This window comes from Phyllostomus discolor, chromosome 6, assembly GCF_004126475.2.
Source record: "Phyllostomus discolor isolate MPI-MPIP mPhyDis1 chromosome 6, mPhyDis1.pri.v3, whole genome shotgun sequence".
Taxonomy (NCBI): Eukaryota; Metazoa; Chordata; class Mammalia; order Chiroptera; family Phyllostomidae; genus Phyllostomus; species Phyllostomus discolor.
In genome coordinates, this window is record NC_040908.2 from 127,879,666 (window position 1) to 127,907,326 (window position 27,661).

Genomic DNA, 27,661 nt, shown 5'->3' on the forward strand with positions numbered 1-27,661 from the left:
AATGAAGGAAAAGTCCAATGCCTGGTGCTTCAAAGACAATGAAACATTTGGTCAGTGTCCTTCCCTCCCAGGGCTATTATAAAGACTAAACAAAATCCATAATGTTTTAATGCAGGCAAGAACACAAGTTACAGGGCCTTAACTTTCTAGTAGAAAGTCAGTCCTTCCATCTGTTTCCCAAAGTCTATGGATCTGCTTTCAGTTGGAAATACAGAATAGAGTGGAGAATATAGGATTCAGGATTTCTGAATTGACTTCTGTCCAACTCTTACAAAAGCCCAACAAAAAAAAAAGCGATGTTTAAAAAGGACCATCTAAGGAGTGTGATGAATAGCCATGCCCGTGGGTATTTTAAGCTCCATTTTTCTATCAGTTAGGTCACTGGGAAGCTATATAGCTACACCAGGAGCTCAGCTCCTTGCAGGTGGTTTTCACCGAGCTGCAATTTCACACAGTACATCGTATTTTATTAGCAGTCACCACAAGAGAGCTATCAGAAATCGAGACCGCATAAGCATCTGCTGTAAAAGTAGTGAAGAAGTGTCCTTGCAGTTGTAAAACAAGAAAAAAAAGCAACTCTTGATTAAAAATGGTAAGGAATACTGTCTATGTTATTATTCAGCATCTCCAACAAAGATACCCACATAAGAAATCTCATACAAATATAGCATTAAAAAGCAAACTTTGTCTGCCTTGAGAAAATGGTATGTTTCCTCTTTCCTAAAGGTAAAAAGTATCAGAAAGTCAGTTTCTATGACTACCAAGGAACTCAAAGTCCAAGGCCATTCATAGAATCCATCTTAATGGACTAGATTAGGACGTTTGCATGCTCTTCTTTTCTTTGGTGTTGATGCTCTGTTTCTGTGTCATTAACATGACTAAGGCCTCTCTTTGCCAGGTAGCTACTGTGTGCCAAGCATTGTTCCCAGGTGTTAATTATGTTAATTCAGTTAATACTCTAAAACTACCCTATGAAGTAAATGTTATCAATTCTATTTTACTAAGTAAAACTAAAACCAAACGTCATAGAGCTTAGTCAAAGGAGAAGCCAGAATTCAAACTAGGTCTGACTTTCAAGTTTTTGTCCCTTCCACTAAGTACAGTGGGGTGCTGTCTTCATGACGTCCTCTGCAGCCAGCCACCTCAGTTCCTCTTCTGAAAGGACAGACCATGAAGCCGATGAAGTGATGTATGTAAACATATTTTATATGTTTTACATTATTATTCATATACAAATAAGTATCATTATCTTCCAGGTAGAGATGCATAAAGCAGAGCAGACATTTCTGCTCTCACATACAGACATGCACACATGTGCACATGCATGCACACGTGTGCACACACTCATACACACATACACACACATCAGCCAAGTTAGCAGGAAATGAGCTCCAAATGCAGCCTAAGAGAAACACTTTTCTCTCCACAATAAAACTCATAAAAGCCATGTAAGTCTGTGGGTCAGTCACTCCCTTAAAAATAGGTGTTTGGCAAGATAGTGAGAAATCATCCCACTTGCAGACTCCACTGGGCACAGGCTCTGTTTGCTTTGGAATCAAAGAGATGCTGGGATTAAGCCAGGTCGGCCTTCTTTTCTCCTGACTCCCCTTTAACCTCTTCTCCTTCAGTGATGATCACCCTGAAAGTATTATTTCAAGAGATATCTTAGGGGTAAGAATTTTCACTTCAAGGTTTCATTTCTGGCTCATCCACAAGTCCATGACTTTAGCTCAAAGTTCTTCAAAAATGAAACCTACAACACGCTTCTTTCCCACAGGCTTGATGATAATGACCCAGGAGATAGATACAGATAGACAGACACACACACACACACACACAGGGTGGAGGCAAAAGTAGGTTTACAGTTGTTCATATGGAAAATAATGCAATAAGTAAGATTATAAGAATAAACTCTGCATTTCACATACACAGCTGTAAACCTACATTTGCCCCCCACTGTGTGTGTGTATGCCTTGCCTCATATTTTAGGGGCAACGATGAGAATCACTGACAAGGTCAGAAAGGAGCACCTCCACCTCTAGTCCTAAGGCTTCAATGGATTTCTAGTTTAAGAGACAAGTGGTCACCAGTGGCAGAAGATGCTAGGACTTCCCTGGACCAGGCCTTCTCCAGAGACAGGCAACCCTTCTACCTGCCCTTACCCGAAACCTGTAACCAAAGTGTAAAGAATGCAAAAATATCCTCACAAAGAGTGTCTAGCAAAGTAAACCTCAATCAAAAGGCATCAGGGGCTGCTAGACCAAAGGATCCCTTAGGGATAAAATGGTGAGTGGGGGCTCACTGCCATCTCCTGCCCAGCTCCCCTAATACTGGCACTGCTTAGGTGATCGAGGGTGTCTCCTCTTGAGTGCTCCTGCGTCAACCCCCACCCCCACACATCACAATTCTTTTCCTGTTCCATATTGATCCCCCTGCCCCAGTAGTTTCTTCCCACCCTGACCAGTGGACAGCAGTGTCTTCTAGAGCGAAGAAGCTTAAAAGTTGTTTAAAATCTTTTGTATTTTCTTCACTCACTTTCTCCCACCACCAACCGAGCTTCCAGCCTATCCCACAGTGTTACCGCTCTGCTGTAAAGCAGCTGCCCCTCATCTTCGGACCCTTCACAGGTGTATGCACCGTCTCCTGCCTTGACATGCACCGGGCTCTCCCTGACAGCCCTCTCTTCATCCTGGCACCTTCAATCCCTACGTGGATGGATCCACTCAAAACTCCTGTCTCACGACTGATCCCTGACTTCAGTGTTACTTTAGTCCCCCATATCCGTGGACAAACCTGGGAACTTGTTGATGCCTGAGACTACACATCTCAATCTTGTCCTGCAAAATCCTACTCCCTGACCAGTTTCCCTTCCTGCCTACCTCTTGACCTTTTTACTACCCAACAGCTGCCCTTTGACCTTGGCCAAGTCTCTCTTCCCTAGTTTCTATCAGCCACCACTTTTCTGTGCTTCCAGGTGAGAATCCATGATCCTTCACCCTCAAATCCCTAGCCCCTTTATCCTTCCACTATACCTACTTGCAAAGCCCTCACTCCAGATCGATCAATCATCAGCACACTGCATTCCCAGGGAAAACAACTAAAAAGTGCTGGTCAGAGCTCAACATGTCTAAAATACGTCTGAAAGATCTTTTGGGGATGCATTCTGAAGTATTTATGGAGGAAATGGTATGGTGCTTTTTTTTGCTTCCAAAACTGCAGTAGAGAAAGGGTTGGTAGACAAGGATAAAGATAAAACAAGCTAGTCCACGTGCTGATAATAGTTGAGGCTGGATGGTGGATATATGGGCGTTCATCTTCTGTTCTGTCTACTTTTGTGTGTGTTTGACATCTTCCATAATAAAAAGTTAAAAAATAAAACCACTTAAGTGAAAGATTGATGGGGAAGAGTGCCAAAGGTCACCCACAGATTATCTGCTAGTTATAAAATGAAAACTATAATTTTACAGTGGAGTAATTTGGCTGGCACTACCTTAAGGAGTGACCAAATTTAGCATAAATTTGGTCACAAATTTAGCAAATAATGGTGGGAAAACCAGGCATTTTGTGCCTCTGATCTGCTGTATCATTTATAAAGGGGTTTTCCCTTCAAAAATTCTTAAATCAAAAACTAATCAAGGCTCTATATCTAATTTAGTTTACAGAAAATATAGGAGAGGAAGAACCTAAAAAATACTCAATACTCCAAAGAAACAATCAGATAAATCCATCACACGACAATGAATGCATGTTAAAAATTTTAAGAAAAAGGAATGCTTCAATCCGAACTCGTTGTTTCCCACTTCACTCCTAACTAAACACTTTCCCCTCCAGTACTTTTCCCACAAAGTCATACAGGTTTCTACAGCTCATCCCTGACTTTTCACTCTCCTTACTCTGGTTCAATCCATCACCAAGTCCTGCAAATTCCACCTCCTTAATGTCTCATACGCACTTCCTGTTCTCCTGCCACTCTTAATTCAGATTTTAATGCCAATCGCTTGGATTATTGCAATAATTTCCTAAAAACCATCTCCTTGTTCCTGCTTTTATTTTCTTCAGGTCTGCTCTCTGCACAGCCGAGTGACCCTGCAAATTTAGCCCTATCACTCCAGCGCTCAAATCCTTCTGGCAGCATCTTTGCCCAAGCAGAGTTTCCCACCATGTGGTAAGGGCTGCACAGGGGGGGGGGGGGGGGGGGGGGGGCACTAACTCCGTGTCATACAGCACTCAATGCATGTGTCACAGGGTGACTAAGGCATTCACACTTTAATTCTTTCAAACCTTCTCACTAGATTACGAAGAAAGTCTTCATTTGCTTCTGTCTTTAACACCTGATAAACTCTTAAAAGACTTTCATAGACAGCAGTATGTAGCTAAAATTTTTAACTTTTTTGTTTTTTTGTATGTGTTTGCTTTATTTTTTTTTAAGATTTTATTTATTATTAGAGAGAGGGGAAGGGAGGGACAAAGAGAAAGACAGAAACATCAATGTGTGGTTGCCTCTCATGTGCCCCCAACTGGAGACCTGGCCCACAACCTTGGCATGTGCCCAGACTGGGAATCCAAGAGGCGACCTTTCGGTTTGCAGGCCAGCACTCAATCCACTAAGCCATACCAGCCAGGGTTTATTGAATTTACTTTAAAAGTTATCTTCTGTGCACAGTAAATAATATTGACTTTCTACTTTTAAAAAGTGAGGTAGCATTTCCTTTTAAAATAAACTTAAGCTCGAAAGTGAGCTGATTTAGGCATCATGTAGTTTAGGTACTAAGAGGCCATGGTGATACTGGGAAGATGGTAAGCAGTGAATGAAGTCTCAGGGAAACGGCCCAATGGCATAAAATGCAAGTTTCTCTGTATGACTGTGGTGATTTCAAAACAACTTTGCATATTTGCTGACATTCCTCCCCTGAACCAGATGGCTCCTGTAACTATTTCGAGGAATGTGTGAGGGTGCTTGACAAGAGAAGTCAGATAAAGGCCTTGCAACCTCTGCCAGTCTAAGGGCACTGGCTTTCAGCCACCTGACAAGAAAGCTAGCTACCCCTGGGCCACCATGCTGGAGGGACCACAGGGAGGAATGATGGGGGTGGTGAAAGGGACAGAGCTGAGGAGGCCCAGCTGCTTGAGTTTTCCCAGCTCAGGTACCACACACACGGGTGAGTGAATCTTCAGCTGATTCCAGTCCCCACTACCCTCTGGCTAAAACTACATGAGAAGACCCCAAGCAAGACCCCCAAAACCATGAGAGACAATAAAATTACTGTTGTTTGAACACCCAAAATGTTTCAGGGTGAGGTGGAGTTAGAACAGCGATAGACGGCCCCAAGACCTGTCTGTGCAGCCGCATCCTGACGTGGCTCACCCTGCACCGCTGCGCACAGTGAAACGCCCAGTAGGCAGTGGTGTGCTGAACTCTGCACACACGCCTCACTCCTGCCCCTGCACATACTAATCGCTCCACCTTGAAGGCCCTTCCTTGCCTTGCCCACTCAAAAAACAACTATTCATAATGGTCAAAAGGTACAAACTTAAAAAAAAATCTATGCCTTTTGCAAAATCTGAATCATGTCCTCTGTGAAGCCTTGCCCTCCTCTTCTTCACTGTCTTCCCACCAGTGACTGAATTAATCCTTTCCTCCCAGTGCCACATGTACGGCAGCATAAGTCACACTGCATTGTACTCGCCTTTTATATGTCTTGTCCATTCAAATATTTAATTCTTGAAGGGCAGGGATTGCACGTCTGCATGCAGCCGGTCCTACAAGGGGCCTAATGAATGTTTGCTGATCTGAAGTATGTTCTCCTTCTGCTTCCTTATTTAGCTCATTTCTGCTAAAAACATTTTGGTCTCCACTGGCTGACAGGGGCAGGAACGATGTTGGGTCAATGCTACTTTCCGCGGTCTCTCAAACTCTAACTTTGGCTCCCAGAACTGTACTTAATCTGACCTCTGAATAAGGCTTTTCTTTCCGGGTTTGCAACCCTTAGGAACAGCAACCCTAGGTTGTTAACCCAGCACAAAACACCGACTTTTTAAATACAGCTAGGTGGAACCTATTAGTTCAGTATCTGGGACATAAGTGAGTCCTCAATAAACATTTTTTCTCTTTCGTCTCTCAAAAATCTTCCTTAATCTATCTTCTAAACAGGTTAAGAAATTTTCTTAACACTTCTTCCTGCCATTTCCCTTTCACAGAATCTCACCCTACCTGGGTCTTAACATCCCCTCAGACTTGGGCCCTTCCATCTGCTCAGCACCAAACCATACATCTTCAACATGCAATTGCCTCCCTGCTCCCACCTCAATATCTGGGCCTGGTGTGCCACAATATCCAGGTATAGGGTGTCCAAGTGCAGTTTTCCAGAAGGGGAGTCATACAACTATTCCCAAACACGAAGAAAAGGAGTCTGGCTGCACTGTGTAAGAATAACAGAAAACAAACAAGAAACAGGGTTGGGAATCAGAAGACAGGGGTGCAATTTCTTGATCTGACTCTCTCATTATAGAATTTTTTTGTACATTGAGTTTATAAAATACTGAAGAAAATGTTTTTAATGGTTATGGTACATACTAAATAAGAAGTGTAACATGAATTTGAATATGGATAGCCACACTCACTAAAAACACTAAAGTGGACAAGTTTACAAATTTTATGTGAAAAACAAATTACTAAGAAAAGGTTATTTTGGGTTTTTATCAATTACAAACTTACAGTTTAAATATAAAAATTGAAATAATAAAAAATGAACTATTTTTATAATTCTGATGAGTGAAGGAAAGTTTTCAAAGTATGACATAAAATCCAACTCAAAAGCCATGGGGGGAAGCAATGACATTCAGTATCATCTATTTGCCCACATAAAAACTTAAAGCATGTGAAGGGCAAATACATAGCATAAACAAAGCCAAAAATTATTTTAAAAGAAGAAAAATATCAGCAACACATAAGGCAAAGCATTCTAATGTAGTATATATGTCAAAGTTCTTATAAATCTACAAAAAAATATACTGACCAAACAAAAATAAACAAAATATTTGAACAGAAAATTCACATAAAAATAACCACAACTTCCAGTGAGCATAAGGGTATTCAATTTCACTAATAATTAAAGAAACCCTAAATACAGTAATAATAATAAATCCTTTTTCACCTATCAGATTGGCAAAGATGAGTAACACCCACATTGCCAAGGGTGTGGTGCAAACAGGCAGGTTTATATACAGTTGATGAGAACTAAATTGATGCAACTTCCTTGGAAAGCAGTTTGGCAATATTTATTAACATTTTAAATGAGCATAATACCCTTTGATCAGCAACTCTTCTTCCCTTCTAGGAATTTTGCCTAAGGTAATACAAGTGCTGGAACACTTGGACAAGACAGCTGCATCATGCTGTTTATTGTAGCACTATCTATTTAAAAAGATTGGAAAACAACTCAGTTGTCCATCAATAGGATGTGATTAAAGCTCAATACATCCACCTGAAGGAGCACGATGCTGCCGTTAGAAGTAATGCACCGACATGGAAAAATACCCTAGGTAAATCATCAAGTGAAAAAATTTCCAGTAGAGTATAATCATTTTTTTCTTTTATGTGGTAAAGTATATATAAATTATGCCATTTTAAGCATTTTTAAGTTTACAACTCAGTGGCATTCACAATGTTGTGCAACCATTGCCACTATTTTCTAAAACTCTGTCATCACCCCCCAAAAAGAAACTCGATGACCATTAAGCAATAATCCCCATCTCCTCTCTCCCTCAACTCCTAGTAGCCTCTAATCTACTTTCTGTTTCTATGAATCCGCCTATTATAGATATTTCATATAAACAGAATCATACAATATTTGTCCTTGTGTGTCTGGCCTATTTCATTTTACACAATTTTAAGGTTCATCAATGTGGTAGCATGCGTCAGAACTTCATCCCTTTTAGGCTGAATAATCACTGCATTTTCCACATTTTGTTTGTTCATTCATCTGTGAATAAACACTTGGGTTGTTTCCACCTTTTGGCTACTGAGAATAGCTGCTGTGAACCAGTATTGGCATACAAGTATCTGAGGCCCTGTTTTCAATTATTTTGGGTGTATACATAGATAAGTGGAATTGCTAGGCCACATGGCAAGTTTCAGCTTCTGGAGGAACCAGAAGAATTTGGTTCTACCACAACTGCACCACTTACATTTCCACCAACAACATATGAGGGTTCTGATTTCTCTACCTCCTTGCCAACACTTTTTATTTTCCATTTTTTTGGTTAGAGGAAAACCTTTTATCCTAAAAATAAAATAAATGTGTATATAAATCTATTGTAAAATAAAAAGGATCCACTGTTACCCAACTGTTAGCAATGATTATATGTCTAGGGCATAGGTTTATAGGAGAGAATCATATTCTGACATATATTTTTCTATTTTGTAAACATTTTAAAAACAAATGTATTGGTTTTATTTCTTTTTTAAAAAAAGGAAGATAATCTAAAACAAATGTTCACCTAGCACAGTTTCCTGCACGCTTGCTAATCTGAAATTGTAACACATTATAGGTCCTACATTAAGCAATCAGAAGAAATGAAGGGCCCTGGACCCTGGTCCAGGCGTCGTCACCTTGGGCGCTCAGTTTTCTCACCCCTGACTTCTGGGGCACTTGGGACTGGATCAGAGTCCCAACCAGTATGCCAAGAATGGGTTCCAGCTGTGCAGACGTGGTGGCTCCTTCAATGCTGGGCAGCCTCCCTGCCTTCTATCCCAGTGCGCCTTACAAAAATGATCATTTTCTGTGTGTGCAGGGATATGAAAGAGATTGGGCAGTGCTAGGTCAGGTAACCTTCACTATGTCTTCTCACACTGGGACAGAAATCTAAGATTGTACTGAACTAATGAGAAACTTAGGAAGAAGAGAGAGAGGCCCAGGGGAAAATCTAAGAGTCACTGACCACAAAGGAAAAATAAAGATCCTTCTTTCAAGAGGAGAAAGAAGCATATACAGACCAAGACTCAAGAAATGAGGGTGTCAGGGAGAGAGGGCAGTTCATATTTGCTGACTCAAGTGTGTCACCTGAAGCCACAGGACCTGAAGTCAACTGCAAGGGGCAGTGCCTTGAGCCATGCTGCTCTGGGAGAAGCATCCCCACATTCCCTGCCTGGGCAGCAGGCAAGTAGAAAACCCAACACCTGGGGGAAGAGGCACTGAGGCCTGGCTCAGTGAAAGTCTAGTGAAAGCCTCTCTTCCAGGTATTCTCAGCCTATTAGCTGCCAACACTGGACTTTGCCCTTGAAATTGTATTCTGGAGCTAAAAAAGTAATCTCCCAAGCATGTCTTGTATAAACCTGGTTAATCAACAGAACACACTATGCTGAGCCTGCCCAGGAGGCTGTGCTGAAGGGCGGAGGCTGGGGTAGAGCTTATCCCAGAGTACAGGTCACCTGTCCTAACAGAATCAAGTGCCCAAATGGGCATGTTCCAAAAATCATTCAAACGGCTGTTTAGAGACAAGCAATAGCTGGAAAGCTCCTCGGGTAGTGACACGGATACCGTGAGGAGAGTCACTGTGACCGGCCAGCTCTGTTGATGTTACGGGTAAGCCACCCGAGAGATTCTAAGGTACAAACGTGAAATTCTAGGTTGATGAAAGAAGGCATATGAATTAGCATCTGGCCCTCAGCCTCATTTGAACCTCAGCTGCGGAGCTTCTTAAGCAGCAGTTCCCAGTCTGCAGCAGCAGCAGCATTCACAAGCTTGTTAAAAATGCAAATTCTTGGGCCCCACTTCAGGACTGCTGATTGGCAACAAGCTCTCCAGGTGAGTCTGGGGCACGCTCAAGTCCACAAACCATGACTCCACAGCTCCAGAGAGCTCTGCAACATGGAGCTCAGACCCCCCAGATGGCTCTTAATTTTGAGGGACTGGAATATCAACTCTTAGTTACATCCAATGATACAGACAAATTTCCTCCCACTCCAATTCTATCTTCCAATAGTTGTATAGGTTTCTTGTCTACCAACCAAATTCTATTTGTGTTCTTTGTGTGCTTTCAGAAGGAAAACGATCTCCCAATGCACAGAGGCTTCAAGCCCCTCAAGATCTGACCTTGACCAATCTTTTCAGCCTCATCCCCTGACTCATCTGTGTGGACCTGCTCCTGGTAGATGACCACCTATTGTCTGCCAAGTGGATCCATGTTAAGGATAAAAAAACACTGTCTAAGGAATCTTTCCTAACCACATTATCTTTTCCTGTAGAAGCAAAGTAGTTACTAACACAGACAGGAATAGGGAAGACTGGAAAGGAGAATCCCATTGCTTAACAAGAGAAATTCTTGTACATGTCAGGAATCTGGGATAAATCTGCAATTCTATCTCACTCTGCTCTGTCCTTCACAAAATCGGCTGGCTTGGCTGAACACAGATCCCAAGAACACCGAGGAATGAGCATCTATAAACACCCTACACATTTTCATTTCAGAATCCTAACCCTTAATTTATAGAATCCAAACAGGATCAGTCCCTTAAAAAAGAAGTATCCACCCACAGAAATGAGTCCATGTTCAATTTCCAACCAGTGCAAAGTTGCGACCTAGTAAATTTCTTTCCTCAAACATTTCCAACAAATGTGGAAACTCTGAAAGAGACCTGACAAGTAAGAAATCAGAATTCATTTTCAAATTCGAGTTTACTGACAAATTTTTTAATTTTCCAAACACAATTTCCATCTTCTTACCTGAAACAGGAGGAACCAAAATCTAAGCCAACTAACTACTTGTGGCGTGTTAATGAGAAAGATCATCACTCATCCCACCCGGGCAGAGTGGAGATTCGGGCTGTCGTTTTCAAGTCTTGCCACACACACCAGCCCTCCCCTGTTTTTGATTAAGGACTGGCATTCTCAGTATTAACCAGGAACTCCTTTCAGAGAAAGCTGGGGGAAAAAAACTCATCCAACTCAACAAAATCCATCCCAGCTTCCAATGGATAGAAAGGAGAACATGGCAGTAAACAACAGATAAAAGTGCAGGGAAAAGTACTCCTTAACTATTTTAGATAACTAAGAGGAGGTACACTTGGCATACAGATCAGAGTGGAGGTATCCAAAAAGCACACTCTTTGGAGTCATACAGACTCAGCTTTAGATTTCAAGCATGTCAGCCACTCTGAGTTCCTCCTCTGTAGACATGAGAATATCAACAAATTCACTCACAGGTTGTTGGGAGAATTTACCAAAATGATGCAAGGGAAAATGCCTAGTATAACACAGTGCCCAGAACAGAGTATGCATTCTACTAATGATACAACATGAACTTTAAATCTACAGAAATTTTTAAAATACATCATTTACCTGATCCCAAAAAATATGCAGAACTGAATACTTATTCAACTTCCTTCAGCTAATCAGCTGTGTGCCTATCCCTAATCCAGATCTTTCCTATTTGCTCATATTTTATCCTTGATTCTTCTCAATCAAATTGAATGCTCCTTTTACCCAACCATCTCTCAAATAGCTCAATTGGTTAGAGCGTCGTCCGGATGCACCAAGGTTGCAGGTTTGATCCCCAGTCAGAGCACATACGAGAATCAACCAAAAAATGCATAAATAACTGAAACAACAAATCAATGTTTCTTTCTCTCCCCCCACCTTCTGTCTCAAAAATTAATACACTTTTTAAAAATAAAAAACATACGTGTGGGGGGGGAGTGTGTGTGTGTGTGTGTGTGTGTGTTTACTAACCCTTTGTATTGGTTGTCCAAACACCTTACCGGTGCCCAAAGGCTCTGCCTGAACCAACGCCTTACAGCCCACAGCCAGGAGCTCCCATGTTCTAACAACAGTGACTGTATGTCCTGCCAACGTGCCAAGCTCTTTCCTACCTCAGGGGCTGTGCCTCTGCTGCTCCCTCTCCCAGGAGCGTACCTCCCCCACTGCGGCACCTTCAAGGCTTCTTCTCATCCTTGAACTTGTGGCTCAAATGTAATATTCTCAGAGAGGCCTTCTCTAAGTTTTCTTTTGAAAAGGCTCTCAAGTTCCTGTTACTCTCCTTCACAGCACCATTATTTCCTTCACGGCTCTTACCATGATCTTTATCTCACTTATTGACTTGTTTGCTTGTTTACTGGCTGCTCCCCACTATACTTTAAGCTCCATGACACAAGGACTTGGCTGTCTTAGTTATCTCTACATCTCCAGCATTTATAACAGTGCCTAGAACAAAATGGATTCTCAAAAAAACACATATTGAATGAATAAATAAATTTGGTTTCCAAACAAGAGAAGCAGAGTTGGACAGTCCCCAAGCCCCTTCTTTCTCCAACTAACTGGTGGCAGTGGAATATTGGACCTCAGGGAAAGACTGTAAATTAAAAAGAGAAAGGGCTGAGGAGAAATGAACTCCCAGGGAACACAGCGAGACTGTAGTACCCCCACGCTCCACTGACAAAACGTGAACTGCTCTTGGGGGTTGGGAGGCCCCCACAGGTGCTGCGATCTGCATGGCTTTCCCCTCACTGATTTTTCTCCTTGTGGCAAAATACACACAATGCCACGGTTTCCTCCTTTAGTGTCTGCAGCTTCCCAGGGCTCAACTCCTCCCAGCAAAGCTATGTAGACATCTGAACTTGGGTGTCTTTCAGGTAAAAGGAAATCTGGATACTACTGGTTTTGATGCCCACCTGGGTTGACCAAACAGTTGTAGGGTTGTGAGATTGAAAAAAAGCTTTTCTATTTCCATTTAATGAGATTGAAATAAAACAAAAATTTCCAGTTGTTCCCATTGTTGTCTTTTTCACTTGATCCCTGCCACTTCCTTTTGGGCACTTGACTCAGGAGTCAACAAAACCCACCCGGCTTCCTACCAGCAGCACCCTCATAGCTGGCTCTCGCAGACGACAGCAGTAACTCAGTGCTGAGCAGCAGTGATGACAAACTCAGAGAGACAGGAACCCATTCTATTTTAAAAACAGCAACTTCTCTGGCAGTCTTTCCATCTACGTCTGAGCCCAAAGGGGGGAGTGAAACGGGAGTTAGAAGGAGGCAAAGAAAATAAGAAACTCAGTGCTGTCTTCCCTTTCCAAATTCCAAAGCCTAAATTCTCTGAACGCAGCAGCTAAGTCAGTCAAATCACAGAAAGCAAGCCACAGTCCCTGCCATTGCCAAGTTCATCTCAGAGGCCCCAGGTACTTTCCTCTCGCATGCCAGTACCACACTTCTTTACAACTGCCAGGGTCAGTCAGGTTCTCTAACTGCCTTTCCTATTGGCACCCATTTTGCCAAGTGACACATATACACACACACGGGTTTGACTCTCTCATCCTCAGATTTTCACAAGTGAGAAAAAGGCCCCAGGTGTATCTTGTACACTATCTGGTCTTCACCTCTTTAATCACTCCTTCAGAACATACAGTAGGTCAAAAATTGGTAATAGACTAAATAGGATGGGAGATCCTGGCACAACTTTGTGCTGGGAGAACTTGCCTCCAGTGAGGCATGTGGGGCATACTCTAAGCAACAAGGCCGAGCTTCTCCTGATTGGACAGGGAGCTACTGTGGAGTCTGAGCTCCTGCCCAGGGGACCCTACAGAAGTAAAACAGAAGAAATAAAATGTTTGACCCTAATCTGCAGAGTTTGGTTTCTTAAAGCAAAAGGAACCTTAAATTATAAACAGCCTCACTCAAAGGGAAAATTTGTAAAGCACCTACTCCCAGGAACTCCCTATTCTGCCCTAGGCCTGCCTGGGTTCAGCAGGCCCATAAATTGGCACTGTTGATATGACCTTTCCAGGCTATATTTCAACAAGAGATAACAACAAAGCTGAGAGCTTTGGTAGCACTCAAAGGAGATTTGAGGGACTTAAAACACGCTGCTAAGTTTGGCAGCAAAAGTTCCTGTTTCTTGCACTTGGAGAAGGAAATCTCTTTATAATTACACTTAAAGATAAGATGCACAGGGCTATGCAGTCTACTCATTCTCTTTAGGAACAGATTAGAACCTCCTCATCTCAACTTGCCACTCCTCTGACAGTGGTCTGTGTGGTTGCTGCTGGGGCAAAGCTCACCTGGGGCCAGGGAGTCAACGTATCTCTTGGGAAAATAAAGTGCCAGGAGCTTCACGATGTCACTTCCTGTCTTAGCCCCAACCACCTGCCCACTCTTCATACCTAGCTCTCTCTGCCTGAGGGTTTACACTCTCCCTTAGCCCACCTCCCATCTCACGCATGTCCCTACCCCAGTGCCATACAACATACACTACTCATCAGAGAGGGACCTTTCAACCGACAGGTGCCTTTGGTTCAGCCAGATTCCCCCTCTGGTTTATATTTTTCTTTACCACAACAAGGTACAGGAGCTATGACCTAGGTACTGGTTGGGGGACACCTACGACTGCTGTGCTGACCCTAGACATCTGCCCAAGACATAGAGGAAAGAAATACCACCTCACGTCTCTCAGCAGAATGACCCTCCAACAGACTACCAACTCTGAAACTCTGCTTGGCTTACAGTGAAATAAGCAATACAACCATTGGTCACGTTTCACTCACCACTGGGTACAAGATGCAACTATTCAAAGCACCTGACACTAAGGTCTCACAACCCTGAGAGGGTTCCTCCTCTTTACAGGAGAGGAACTAAGGCAGGAAGGGCTAAGTTAATTCTCTGAGGCCACACAGCTAGCAAGTGGGCAGAGCCAGAATTTGACCGCCAAAAGTCCAGGGCCCAGGCTTTCAACATTACTCTCTGATTGGACGACTCCTCCTAACACATGGGTTTGTCTCTGAGCACAACTGGCTCACTCAAAACTCCACAGGAGAGAGGGTCGGTCACAACCACTGCCATTTTTCTCCACTGAGGGGAGGAAACAGTGACAGCAGTATTCACTCACGAAGTGGGTCTAAGTCCACACCACAGGACAAATACGCAGTCCCCACCTGTCAACTGGAGTTCTCCCACGGCACCAAGTGAAACCCACCCTCCAGTCTCACAGTCCTGGTGGGCTCTCTAACTCACGGAGGGCTGGAGCCTCTTTGCAAGTTGTTGCAGCCACAGCCTGTGCATCAGAGAACGAGTCCCCAACTCTCTAAGGAATGAACACCAAGTAGAAACGCTTCCTAGAATCCAGCGGATGGGATTAAAAAACATTACTCAAATATTTGAGAAACTGAAATGTATAGAATATTATCCTTAATTCCATAGAACTTTAGGGGATCTAGTTGGAAAAATAAGTCAGAATATTGATGGAAACACTCAATCCAAACAAGCCACTCTCAAGAAGTGGAAACTGAAGCCTAAAGAAGCCAAGTCACTTTCCCAGGATCACTCAGCCAGTCACAGATGAGCCAGGACTAAAGCTCAGATCTGCCGACTACCTGGCTGGGGCTCTTTCTACTGCATATGCAGGCAAAGAAATTTACAGGCAGGAGAGATCTCTAGCAGCAGCAGCAGCAGCAGTGAACTTACTGACAGCAATTCATGCCAGGAACTAAGCTCAGCGCTTTGTATAAATACACTCATTTACCCCTACAACAAACCTTTGAGGTGGGTAACAAGACCCCCAAGTTACAGATGAAGACACTCAAGTTTACAGAGGTTGACTTGCCAGAGGTCCACAGATAGTAAGAAGAAGAGCCAGATGACAAGCCCCAGAGCTGGCTGCAGTGCCTGTGCCCGAAGCTGGGTCTTGAGGCGTGCACAGATGGAATCCATGGAGGTGGAGGGAGGAGTGCTGGGGTGGTCTGCGTCCAGAGCAGGGAGAGCAGCTGGTGAAGGGCCTCTGGTGCTGGGTTAAGGAGGAGCCCTACATGGGCTGGCCTGCAGGAAAGGGGGCCAGCAAGAGGCAGTGCTAGTCTCCCCGAATGGGAAGGGTAAGCATCCTACCAGAAGACAACGCTGAGCCATGATGCTGGGTTGAGAAGGACCATCTCAGAGACTCTCCTGGGGTCTTGACAGAAAGATGAAGAAACTGTGAAGTGGAAACACCTACTAAAAGAAGAATCTGGTCTGACTTTCCTAGCGCAGTGACCCCAACCTGATGAGGAGATGCCAGCCTTACTGTCTTAAAAATGCTGCTCGAAGTTGGTATTAATAATGGAAAGCCCTGAGTGTTTACTATGTGCCCTGCACTGGGTAGAGAGCCTTACAGATATCATTCCATTTCATCTTTGCCACAACTCTAACAAGCTAAGTACTATTACTGTGTCCACTTTACAGACACCTCACAGAAAACTGAGGTTCAGAGAGATTAAATTACTTGCCCAAGATCACCCGGCTAGTAAATGGTAATGTCAGGTCCTACATGTAGGCTTATAAGACCCCTGAGCTCCAGGTTTTAATCACTGCACTACACAAACTGTAAAATGCTCCTCTTAAGTGCAAATGGTCCCACCAGAGCCACTCAAAGGCAGCACCACACGCTCAGAGCATTTGGCGGAACAAACATGTCACAGGTTGATTCATTTAAAAGCAATCTATAAAACTCAGTTATCAGAACTCCACAAGGGGGCCTGTGTTCCAAAACCCAAGTGAGCACACCAAAATTCAGTTCTTCCAACAAAGCTAAGGGGTCCTAAAACCTAGCTGACTTCATAGTTTTCTTTCCAATTTTCCCATTTCCCTCTTCCTATTACTCACTCCCTACACCCCATCCTTTGACACTCTCCGAGAAGCTTTGACACAGGCCAAGAACCCTCACCCTCCTCATATTTCCAATCCTTCAGCTGGCTCTCTTCCATCATTCAAACAGCACTTTAAATCAGCATCTAAGAGCTGGACCCTCCTTTTTCCCAGCCTAAAGCATGAGATGGTCATTAACCCTACCACCAAAACCTCAAACTTCAGCAGATCTAACTATGTTTCTTCTCTCTTAATCACAGACAGAGGCTCACACTGGGGAGGAAGTCACTACAACATCTAACACAGCATACATGGGGATGAGTCCCACAACCTGATACTTTTTAGATCCTGCCTGGCTCTTGGCCCTGATCCTCTGTGTTCAGTGACTAAATGGGTGAAGAGATCAAGAGAGCATATGGGCACCAGAGATGCTGCCAAGCCTGAGAGCAAATGAACAGAATGCCAATGCCAGCCACCCCCACCTACCCCTGTGCTCCCAGTACTTGTTAGAACCTATAAAGCACTGTCCCCTGGAGTTCCTGGGGGCAGGCCAGCCTTCTGCTCAATTGTGAAGGCCTCCTAGGTCTACCCAGGTACCCCCTTCTAGCTGTATCCCCACTGCCCCTGAGAACTACCTTCTCTCCAGTCCTCTTCCCCACGGCCTCTCTCTTGTGTCCTTCCAGTAGCCTTCTACTGTTTCAGATCTTGATTCCCATAACCTTGCGTTTTTCTCAAGTTTCCCAAACAGCCCTTCATTCGCTGTGCTGCTTCCTATTGGTCCATCTCTAGTTCACACACACACCCCCTTCAGGGACAAGTCACACAGAACAAGGGTCTGGATCTTTGAAAACCTGGGGTGGTTTCATAACAAATCCTTAGGAACAAGTCGACTTTGGTAGAGAAGGGCCTTCACACCCTAATTGCGTGTAATTTACCCTTTCTAGGGAAAGTGTAATCGCCACTCAGGCAGTTTGTAGACAAAAAGAATACTGTGATAATGTCAACGGCCCCTCCACAACAGTGTATCGGAGCCAAAAAAAATAAAAGAAGGGATCTTCGGAAAAATCTTTCAATATTGTAGTCTAGACTCATTTAACATCTTCCTCTCCCCTCCACATGCATGTGCACGCGCGCACACACAGGAGTTTTCTGGGGTCTTTAGCTATAAACAGAGACCCCAGATTTCTTCAATCGGGTGACATGATGTAGCACGTTCCCCTAAGACAGATGACAGATGTGCCCAGCATTTCCCCCCACCCACCTGAGACCCATGTACTTAGTGTCTCCTCCCAGCATAAAATAAATGCACAGCGTGCCCCTCCCCACCCCGAGAAGAAGGCACTCACTAATGCAAGTTTTCCCACAGGCTTTAAAGAAAAATCTCTGCAGACTATACCAGATGGTCTTTTTTTTTTCTTTCATGCCCTCCTGGCCCCTTCTCCACTTTCCATGGTCCCTCTAACTCAAAGAACTCAATTATCTGCCAGCAGATTTCCCCTCCCCCTCTCCCAGCCGGCCCTAAACATCCTCTCCTCCCCAGCCAATGAAGAACACAGAAGGGAGGCTGATCCAGGGCTCTGCGGGGCGGCTGCCTGGCCTCCTGCAGGCTCCCGTACATGTTCCCTCTGCTTGGCTGCTTCAGAAGACTCTCTTAGGCCCAACACTGGAAAGCAGGAGTCTCTTAGGAAACAGCTAAAAGAAGCACCAGGAAAGCATGCTCGTCAATCTCTCAGTCCCACCCGCCTACAGAGAGGTGCTTTGGAAGGCCTGGGACTCAGTCCCCTCCCATGTCCCTCAGGAGCCAAGCAGGCCTCCCAAAAATCACTCTCAGAGTCAGAGAAGGAGGGAAATGGAGCACAGCCTCTCTTAGTTCCAGACCAGCAGTGCAGCCATGGTATCTGGAGTCTGGGGTGCCCCTCCCAACTGTACACCCAAGCCCTTCATTCTAGGGGCAGGAGCAGAGCCAGCAGAATTAAGGATGCTCCTGACCTGTCCTCCAAGGTATTTCAAAGATTCGACTCCCTTGGGTCACTGATCACCCTGATTTTAGAGAGAGGGAGCCCAGGGGGAGAGTGTGCAGGAAGGGGAGTAGAGGAAGGGGGGGGAAAGAGAATGAGAACAGGAATGTTACTTTTCAATCCTTAAGGAATATAGAGGGATCCAAGTTGTGACTCAGCTCTGGGAAACTGGGCTGACCAGGAGTGGGGAGCAGCTGCAGCCCCAGTCTAAGCTGTGGACAACTTTTTCTGGGGCCTTAGAAGCTGCCGTGACATGATTCGCCTGGAAAAAGGCCTCTGTTTAAAAAAAAAAATTTGCCTACCTGGGTCTTTCTAGGGGCTTCTTCCTGGCCACCATGCCAGGGCACGACTGGTGGGTTTTTCCCTGTCTGACAACAAAAGCTGAGGCCCCACCCCATGGGTGCCCATCCCCTCCCTGTGTTCCCACCTAGTATACCATGAGCCCAACTGATTCTCTGAGGACAGATCTCAGATGCCCTTGCTGGCGTCACCCCTCCCCTTCGCCTCTGTGCCTTGGCACAGTCCCATGGCCTATCAAGTATCTCTGCCCTTGGAATTCCCACTTCCTTGTTTCTTTCTTTCTTGTTTCCCTCTAAGCTGCAGCCACAGGAGTTCCTGAAAGAGCTGCCCAGCCCCCAAGGAGCCTGGCAGAGCAATAACTCTTCCTGCCGGTTGGAGCCCTGCCTTTCCAGCCCAGAATGGAGGAGAAAGGCCTCTGTGCCCTCTCTGAGCCGCTTCCCCAGCAGGACCGAGCAGGAGGCGGGAACCAGCCCTGGCAAGCAGGAGCCTCTCCTCCAACTACTGAAATGTAGGGCATCGTAACTGCCAGCCAACAGTGGGACCCTGGTGAAAGCACAGGGTCTCCTGGAAGCCCTCTCCTCTGTACTGAAACTTGAGTCAAGTGACCTGAGGAAGGGTCCTCTCTGAAGGGTCATTCCCGAGGCTCAAAGTCAGCAGTGAACACCACTCTTTCTAAACTTCCCAACCCCAGAAAGCACTACTTTTTCCTTTAACATCTTAAAGAAGTCTTCTAAGGTTTTTCTCATTTTTATTCATAAATGCAGAAGAGATGAGGGTACTTTAAAAATGTGGAAACCAGAGCAGAGAGGCAAAGTGACTTTCCAGAAGAGAGTTGGGCCATCCTTCAAATTCCAATTCATCTTACACTATATAAGACTTGACTTACTTAAAACTGCTTTCATGGAAAATATCTCACTGCTCCTCCCAACAATCCTGTGAAAGGTTTATCATTATTTCCATCACAGAGCTAATAAATCTGAAGGTCAGACAGGTTGAGGGATTTGCCCATGTCCACCTTGAGAACCTGGCCAGGGACTCAAGTCTCCTAACCCCAAACCCATCATTTGTCTGCAACACCCAAAGAAACGTCACCTGCTAGCCTCTTCCCACATGTGGGGGCAACAGAAACAGAGGAGCCCCACCCACAGCCACATGAGTGGACAAGTGGTGACACCCTGGGCCTGCATTGCCTGCTGCCATGCAGTAGGGCCTCCACCTCACACCCTGCAACTTTAGTCCCAACCGACAGTGTTATGCCGTATCCCCCCAGTAAAACACATTTCACCCAAGCAGGGGATCCCTGAAGTGTAGTGAAAAGAAGTCTCGATTTAGAAGAGGTCCATCTGAGGTCCAGGGCCACTGGGTTCACCCTCGCAGACCCTCAGGCCACACATTCATGTGCACACGTGCACATTCGGGAGCCCAAAGTGGGGATGGCCAGTGCTTTCATTGGCAAGCTGACCCAGAGTGGAGCAGAAGGCCCCCTCATTGTTTGCCAGAATACAAAAGACATTCTGTTTAGAAAGTTCAAGAAGAAAAACCGAAGAGCCAGGACGGCAGCTGTTCCTTCACCCCACAGAGAAACCAAAGTCGCCTGAGGTCCAGAAGTAAGTTTAAGAGGGACATGGCTGAAGTAGAGGCACACCTCCTGACGGGTCTCCACTGCAGGGAGCATCCTCTGCACGTGTGCTCCTAATGAGACCATGGGAAACCCAGCTGCCCCTTCACCTAGGAAAGTGCCCTTCTGACTGCATTTCTGCTCCTAGGCCACACTGAGCCCACCACACGCCATGCCGATAAGTCAGAACAAGTTTTACAGAAGCAGGGCAGGGGCGCATTGCGTGCCCTGAGATCTGGTTAAAATATTAACCCAAGGGCTCCATCGACAGGACCCCAGCACCTCCTATCTCCTCAGGCAGCCTAGCTCTCAGCAGCTGCTGCTGAGAACTCACTCACAAATCTGGGTAAGAAACCTCTTTGCAGGCCCTCCACATCAAGACCTGCCCCCTACCCCCTCCACCCCCATATATCTTTAAGGAAAGCCTGTGATGGACCTTATTAATGAGAGAGGACAGCTTGCTTCTTACCGAGCTACCTGGGAGAAACAGACAGACAGACTGGCAGGCGCACACACGGGCGCACACACACACACACACACACCCGGACACCATAGATATCCCTCCGACAGTCCCTCTGTCCTACTAATATATCCAGAGAGACTTGGAACTCCCCACAGGCTCCTAGCTGAGTTAATTAACAATTGTTTTATTGCAGGTCAAACACAGCAGCATCAAGAGACAAAACAGACAGTGTTCACTAGAACAAACCTAGTCACTCAAAAGACACTGGAGTTTCCACATAAGAAGTACAAACACAACACTGGAGTGATGATAACTCCTTTTCTCTACATCAGAGCCTTTCCTGTAAAATATCCTAAGCCTTTGTTCTAAATAAAAGTAAGATGATTTCTATAGTGAAGTCTGAACACTTCAGGTTCAGCAAAAGTGAGATCAGCTAGACTTGCAAAGTCAAGAAAATTGGCTGTACCCCTCCTCCTTAAGCTAATAGAATCCAACTGTTGGAGCATGACATCATTCCTGAGCCCCAAACCCTGAGCAGAGAGTACAGACACTCTCCTGCCTCCCAGAAAACAGCCCACGACAACGATGGCCAGGAAAGGAGGAAAAACAATCTGAGCCTGGAGCTGACCTTACCTGAAAGTCCCGGTGCTTTCCTGCCCACTCCATTCTCGGCAGAGTTTGGCTCACACCACAGTCTGTTAGGGAGCCCAGGGCCCCCAAATCCACTCACTTAGCTCTGATACCTGCTGCGAGCTTCCCACAGCTCCTTCCTCTGACCTTTCGTGGCGCTCCTTCCAGCCAAATGAGCAGAGCTCGGCTAGCCGGCCAGGCCAGTTGTCATGGAGACCCTGTTCTCGCCAGCACTAGCTCGCCGGCGCTCGCTCGCGCCCTCTCCCTCCCTCTCTCTCTCTCTCTCTCTCCTCCCCCCCTCTCTCTTTCTCTCTCTCAGCTCTGGGAGGCTTCCATGAAACAGCACTGTCTTTTGATCAGCTCAGTTTTTGCACGCATTCCACTCCTCCTACCTCCCTTCCAGTCAAACAAGGGCTCTGGGCTGCTCCTGGGAACTTGCTTAAACAGCTCAGAGGGGAGAAGGGAGAAGACAGTGAGTGGACTTGTTTTCCTCCCCTCTAGTGTCTCCTTATTTTTTATAACTTGGAAGCATCCCACGGGGCGGGGGCGGGGGGGGGGGGGGGGGAGGTAGCTGGAGCACTAGGAGGGAAAGCAAGCCCTTTCTCTGGGTCCTGAAATATGGTGCTAGACGGACCCAGATGCACTGCCTTGACTTGTTTGTGCACTTGGGATTTTCCGGGCAGCAGCTGAGGCGGAAATGCATTCACATCCCAGGAGCTCGCCTGGACTGGCCTCTCTGCTTACCTTGCTGCCTGCCCAGGTCGTGGCGATGGCTTTAACCAGTGCAGGGACTCATGGTACTAGTGCTGGTGCCCAAGCAGTCTCTCATCTTCCTGCAATGGAGAGGAAAGACACTAGGTCAGGACCAGTTAGAGTCCTGGGCAAGTCCAGAGTCATAGCCCAAGCAACAAAGGTGATACAGCTACATTCTCATCTCTCTTCTCTGATCTGGGCCTGCAGCTAAAGCCCAGACCTCCTGTGAGCTGCCATCATGGCCAGTAAGAGTACCACCCCTGTCCAAGAGCTGGCACAGTGCATGGGAACAGCAGGCCAAGTTTAACCCCCCTGGGTGCATTTATGCTGAACTATTGTGCATTTACGTGAACTATTTTGTTTAATCCTCAGAACCTTTCAAAATAAACTGGACAGATATTATCACCATTTTATAGATGGGAAACTGAGGTTCAGAGAGATCAAACCTTTAGCCCACAGTCACAAAACTAGTTGTGCAGTCGAAAAATAGAGGCAGTTGGCTGCCCCCTAGTCCAGTGCACTTTCCACTAATGTACACTGCCATCTGATCTTACAAATAAACCAGTTATGAAACACAAGGCAGTGTTCCCAGGGGAAGGTGGGGGATCTTTCTGAGTGATGATGAGGTAGGCCAGACCACCATCCTTTCAGTCCGAAGACTTATGATAGCATCCACAAGATGTGGAAGGATGGGGGCACATTTTAAAGGAAAGAAGTCCTGCCCTATAGCTATAAATTATCTTATTTTTTTCCAAAATACTCACACAAATCTTGGCTCACCTGTTTAACACAATAGGCCTGAGAGTTAGGGCTAATATTATTGTACTAATTTATCAGATTTTTAAAAATCTGAAATAGAGGTCAAATGACTTGCCCAAGGTCACAGAACTAGATGATACCAAATTCAGAAACCATACCTGAGCCTTTCTACTCTCTTCCATGTATATTAAGCACAGTAGTTCAAGGGCACCAGGAAGAGCAGGAATCAGAAGACCTTGGCAATGTCTGGCTCCACCACTAGCCCCGTGCCCTTGGGCAAAGTCATCTAACCTCCAGTTTCTGTCTGTAAACCCTCTCACAACTGAGAGGGCTGAGGTGAACATAAAGAGAGATGATGTGTGAAAATATTCTCCTTAAATCAGGCACTGAGCTAGGAACATCATTCATCTCAGCTGCTCTTCACCACAAACAACAAAAACCTGGGACAGTTGCCATCCCCCAAGAAGAGCACAAAAAGCCTCAAAGGGGGTACACACCCAATCACCACAGAAATGCCCAATCTCACCCAAGTGCCAGCTTAGGAATCCCTCATCGTGTTCCAAAGTGTGCAAAGAGAGGACGAAATGGCAAGTTCAAGACCAACAAATCCCTAAAGTCTCTTCCTCTTCCCACTCCCAAAAGGTGTCCCTCAGCTCTTTTCCTGACTCTCAAAATGCACAGTCTACTTGCCCCGTCTTCCTACTGAGAAAGGAGAGGTGATGCTCATCGATTTCTAAAATAAGGTATTATTCACAGTTTTAATATTATCACCACAATTTACTGAGCACCTGCCATGTATCAGGCATTTTTCCAAGAAGTGAAGGGGGCCAGGGGCCCAGGCCAAGCTGATATAAGTCAGTCTTGAAAACAATCTAAACTTCAAAAAGCCCTCCAGACCAGACACAGAATGCAGGCCATGCTCCCCCTAGTGGTGCGCCGAAATTACACAGGTTTCCTAGGGCCTGTCTGCAGCCAGAGGCAACTCTGAAAGGGCCCCAAGCTGGAGAACTGGAATCCCTGCTTGGGTGCTGCTATTGTGTCTGAGCTCCTTGAAATGGGCAAAGCCAGCGGACAGCTGAATCCTTCTGTCGCTTCTGTGAGGCTGGATTCAGATCAAACCTACCTGTCCTGTCTCGAAGGATAGGGTTTTAAACAGCCCTAAGTGGCATACTTGTGCCAAAAACCTGGGAGACGTCCATCTCCCTATCTCTCTCTCCCCTCATCCAATCCATTTACCAATTCCAAATAATTCTACTTCCAAAATGTGTCTTTTACCTGTCCATTTTTCTGCACCTCCATTGCCACCTGAGTCCCTCCCCTTAATTATTGCAAAAACCTCCTAATTGCCGCAGCTTCCAATCCCTTCTCCACGGAGCTGTCTGAATCACCTTTTACACCAGAGCCTGTTATTTCCTACCACACTTAGGATAAAAATCTAACTTCTTACCTGACCTAAGAGGCTCAGCATGATCCTTCTCCAGCCTCCTCTACGTTTCCTTCCCTCCCCCTCTGTATGCTAGCTACATAGGCCTTCCTGTAGTTCCCCAAAACTCCCAGATTTTCTTCGGGCCATTCCCCTTTGCCTGGGACACTCCCCCACACCCTAGTCTTTGCCTGGCTGACTCCTACTCACCATGCCTTGACTTGCCTCTCACCTACTCAGAGAGCTCCTGCGTGATCCTCCAATCTAAACGAAAACTTATCCTTCACAGCACTCACCACAATTTGTTATTGGGTATCTGCAATTTTTGTTTAATGTCAGCCTTCCCCCATGACTCCTTAGGAGCAGGAATCTGGACTGTTTTTTGGTGACCACCACATTTCCTACATTCAGTGCAGGGACCACCTCACAGCTGGCACTCAGTAAATATTTGCTACATGAATGCGGAAAAACCCATCTCTTCCTGTCTTACAGGAAGAAGCAGCTTAGAACAGCTATTTCATGTCACTCATTGTATTTTTTCATAGACTAACAAACTGTAATTACATCTCCTTTCTTCATGTGTCCTGCCTATTGGCTCAACCAAAAATTCCTGTAAAGTCTCCCTGTGGTTTGTTTCCCAGAACTTCCCTCGTAAGGTCACTCTTCTGGGGACGCGCTCCAGGGTTTTACAGCCTCTCCCATTACCGCAGTGCCCACTCACAGGCGCTCCACCGCTGGTGTCACTGCCAAACCAAGCGGGACGCAGCAGTGGCCCAGATCCCACAGATGAGAATGCCCTCTCAAGTCAGCTCCAATCGGGGACAAAAACACTTACTCTCACCTCCACTGTACAAGTCACTGTGCTTACAGAAAATATGTTGTTACTTAAAAAAAAAAAAAAAAAAAAAGGCCTTGCCGGGTGGCTGAGTTGATTGGAGGATCATCCCAAACACCAAAAGCTGGCAGGTTTGATTCCAGTCTTTAAAATTTAGAGATAGATGTAAAAGGTTTGAAAAAAATGTTTCTCCATTACTAAAATAAAATTTGAAAAGTCTTGTCTGGGGGGCAGAGATAATGAGGCACAAATAACAAAACAAGCAGTGACTAAGTCCAATCCCCTCTCAGGAAACACAGTTCCACCTAAGCCTGAGACCCTTTCTGGCTTCATCTCCTGCCCACTCGCCCTGCCACCGCCGCCCCATTACAGGCACAACCACAGCATGTCACCTCGGGCTCCGAAAACGGTATGCTCCTTCTCCCTCTCCACACTTCTCACACTGTGGCCTTCCTCTGAGGGCCTCTCCTTCCCCAACTAGCAAAATCTGGTTGCCTTCAAGGCCAAACCCAGTTAACACCTCCTCCGTGAAATATTTCTTGACCTCCTGGCAGGATCTGTTTGTCTATTGGCAAGCCCACAGCAGTTGGAAGGTGCATTTGTTATGGTATTTATATCACTTTATCACTGTTACTTGTACCCCTGTCCACCTCACAGTCCTGAACCCCTTGAAGTCTATCCACTATAGTATATCATTCACAGTGGGCAACTGATTAATATGTGTGGGATAAATAAATCCCTGAAAAAGACTCTAAAAAACAAAAACAGAAACAGTTGTTCTCTCCATAAGATGAGAGAATTTCAGTGGACAGACTTATATTGTACCAACTTGGTACATGGAAGATTTTATAATAGATTCTAGACTTGGTCACTAGAAGAACTGATCATATTTCCTTGTCTTTTTAAAAACAACTGAAATTCTGTTGAAAACACAAGACCAGAGTAAATCTTTTAAAGTCACTCCTCACTTTTTAATCAAAGGAAGAATCAAGAAAAGTAAGCTATTGTTTTAATACTGCTGGTTGGATGTTAGAATGCCTAAGGGAGGCAACATACCATCAGAGGCCTCTGGGGAGCCTAGCCCCCAATGCACACCAGGTCGGGGTCCAGCAGCATCTCCCCTGAAGACATCCAGTTCCACCTAGGTCATCTCGAATCGACGTGGGTCCTGCCTAGTTCTCCTACACTGGGCTCTGGCTGCCAGGTAAGCAGGCAGGCTTTGCACAAAAACCCTTCTAGGGCTTTCCAATTTTCCTTCTCCAACTCTGAGAGGCAATGTGCAGTGGGGCAGTTAAAAACCCAGAAGTACAGAGTGGCACACTGGGACCCAGGTCCTGCTCTCTAAGGTAGGGACAGTTTGAGCAAGTCCCCATGCCCCTTAGGACCTCACCTTTTTCCTGCATATAATGAGAGGGTTGTTGGAACTAGCTATTCTCCAACGGTCCTTCTAGCTTGAATGTCCTACTGCACTGTTCTATTGAGGTCACCTAGTCCCGCTGCTCTCTGAATGAGTTCAAGCAGCAGCAGGAGTTTGTTTTAGAGGCTACGGAGTCTCCACCTACCCCTTCAGCAGAGCCCCTGACCTGGGGCTCTGGAGACATCTGCCTGGAATCAGACACAAGACTATCACTAACAAAAGGCTGCCTTTCCTGGAGGAAAAGATGGGAGACTCAGGCTTCCTGCCAAGGGAAGACTGGGGAGAGGAGAAAGGCACCAACCACAGGAGGGGGAAATTAGGAAAAGGCCTGGGAAGGGCCTGGGAGAAGACTGAGGCTCTGCCAGGGACTCACTGCTAGCCATCATTTGAAACAAAGCTGCTTTACAAAGCAGAACTGGCAATACATAACTAAGTCCTCCTAGAAGACAGTCTGCCTACTGCAAATCAAGCAGTCTCTTCAAGAGTGCTACTAAGGCCTTTGAACCAACAAAACAAAGTCTCCCTCCAGATGGCAATCCCAGCCCCCTCTGTCTGAGCCACATCTGGCAGGACCTCCAGCAAGCTGGCCACTGCTACACATACTTGCTTGCACAGCCTTCCTGGGAAAATAGAGAAATGTCCATTCTACACACAAGTCCCGGCATTTATGGACAGGAACTCTCCCAGGGCCTTGCCCTAATCCCACCTGCCTCCCACCCATCACTCGCTCCTCACCCTCTGAGCTACACCCCCCAACCAACCCTAAGACTGTGAACTAGAGAAGTGTGGGATTCAGCCTATAATTATCCTATAAGAGATCCCACTTCCCAGTGGTGAAACAGTT

General features: G+C 45.6%; 1 protein-coding gene across 3 annotated transcripts in view; it reads right to left on the minus strand.

Moving 5' to 3' along the window:
* DENND2B (DENN domain containing 2B) overlaps positions 1-27,661 on the minus strand; it is a 158,037-nt gene that overhangs the window by 84,791 nt on the left and 45,585 nt on the right. For 2 of the 3 annotated variants that reach the window (XM_028517727.2, XM_036028982.1), the window contains exon 2: positions 22,375-22,463. The gene's annotated coding sequence lies outside the window, so the exon portion shown is untranslated. Of the gene's footprint in view, positions 1-21,633; positions 21,901-22,374; positions 22,464-27,661 lie in introns of those variants that run through there. The other variant, XM_028517722.2, reaches the window with a different exon arrangement.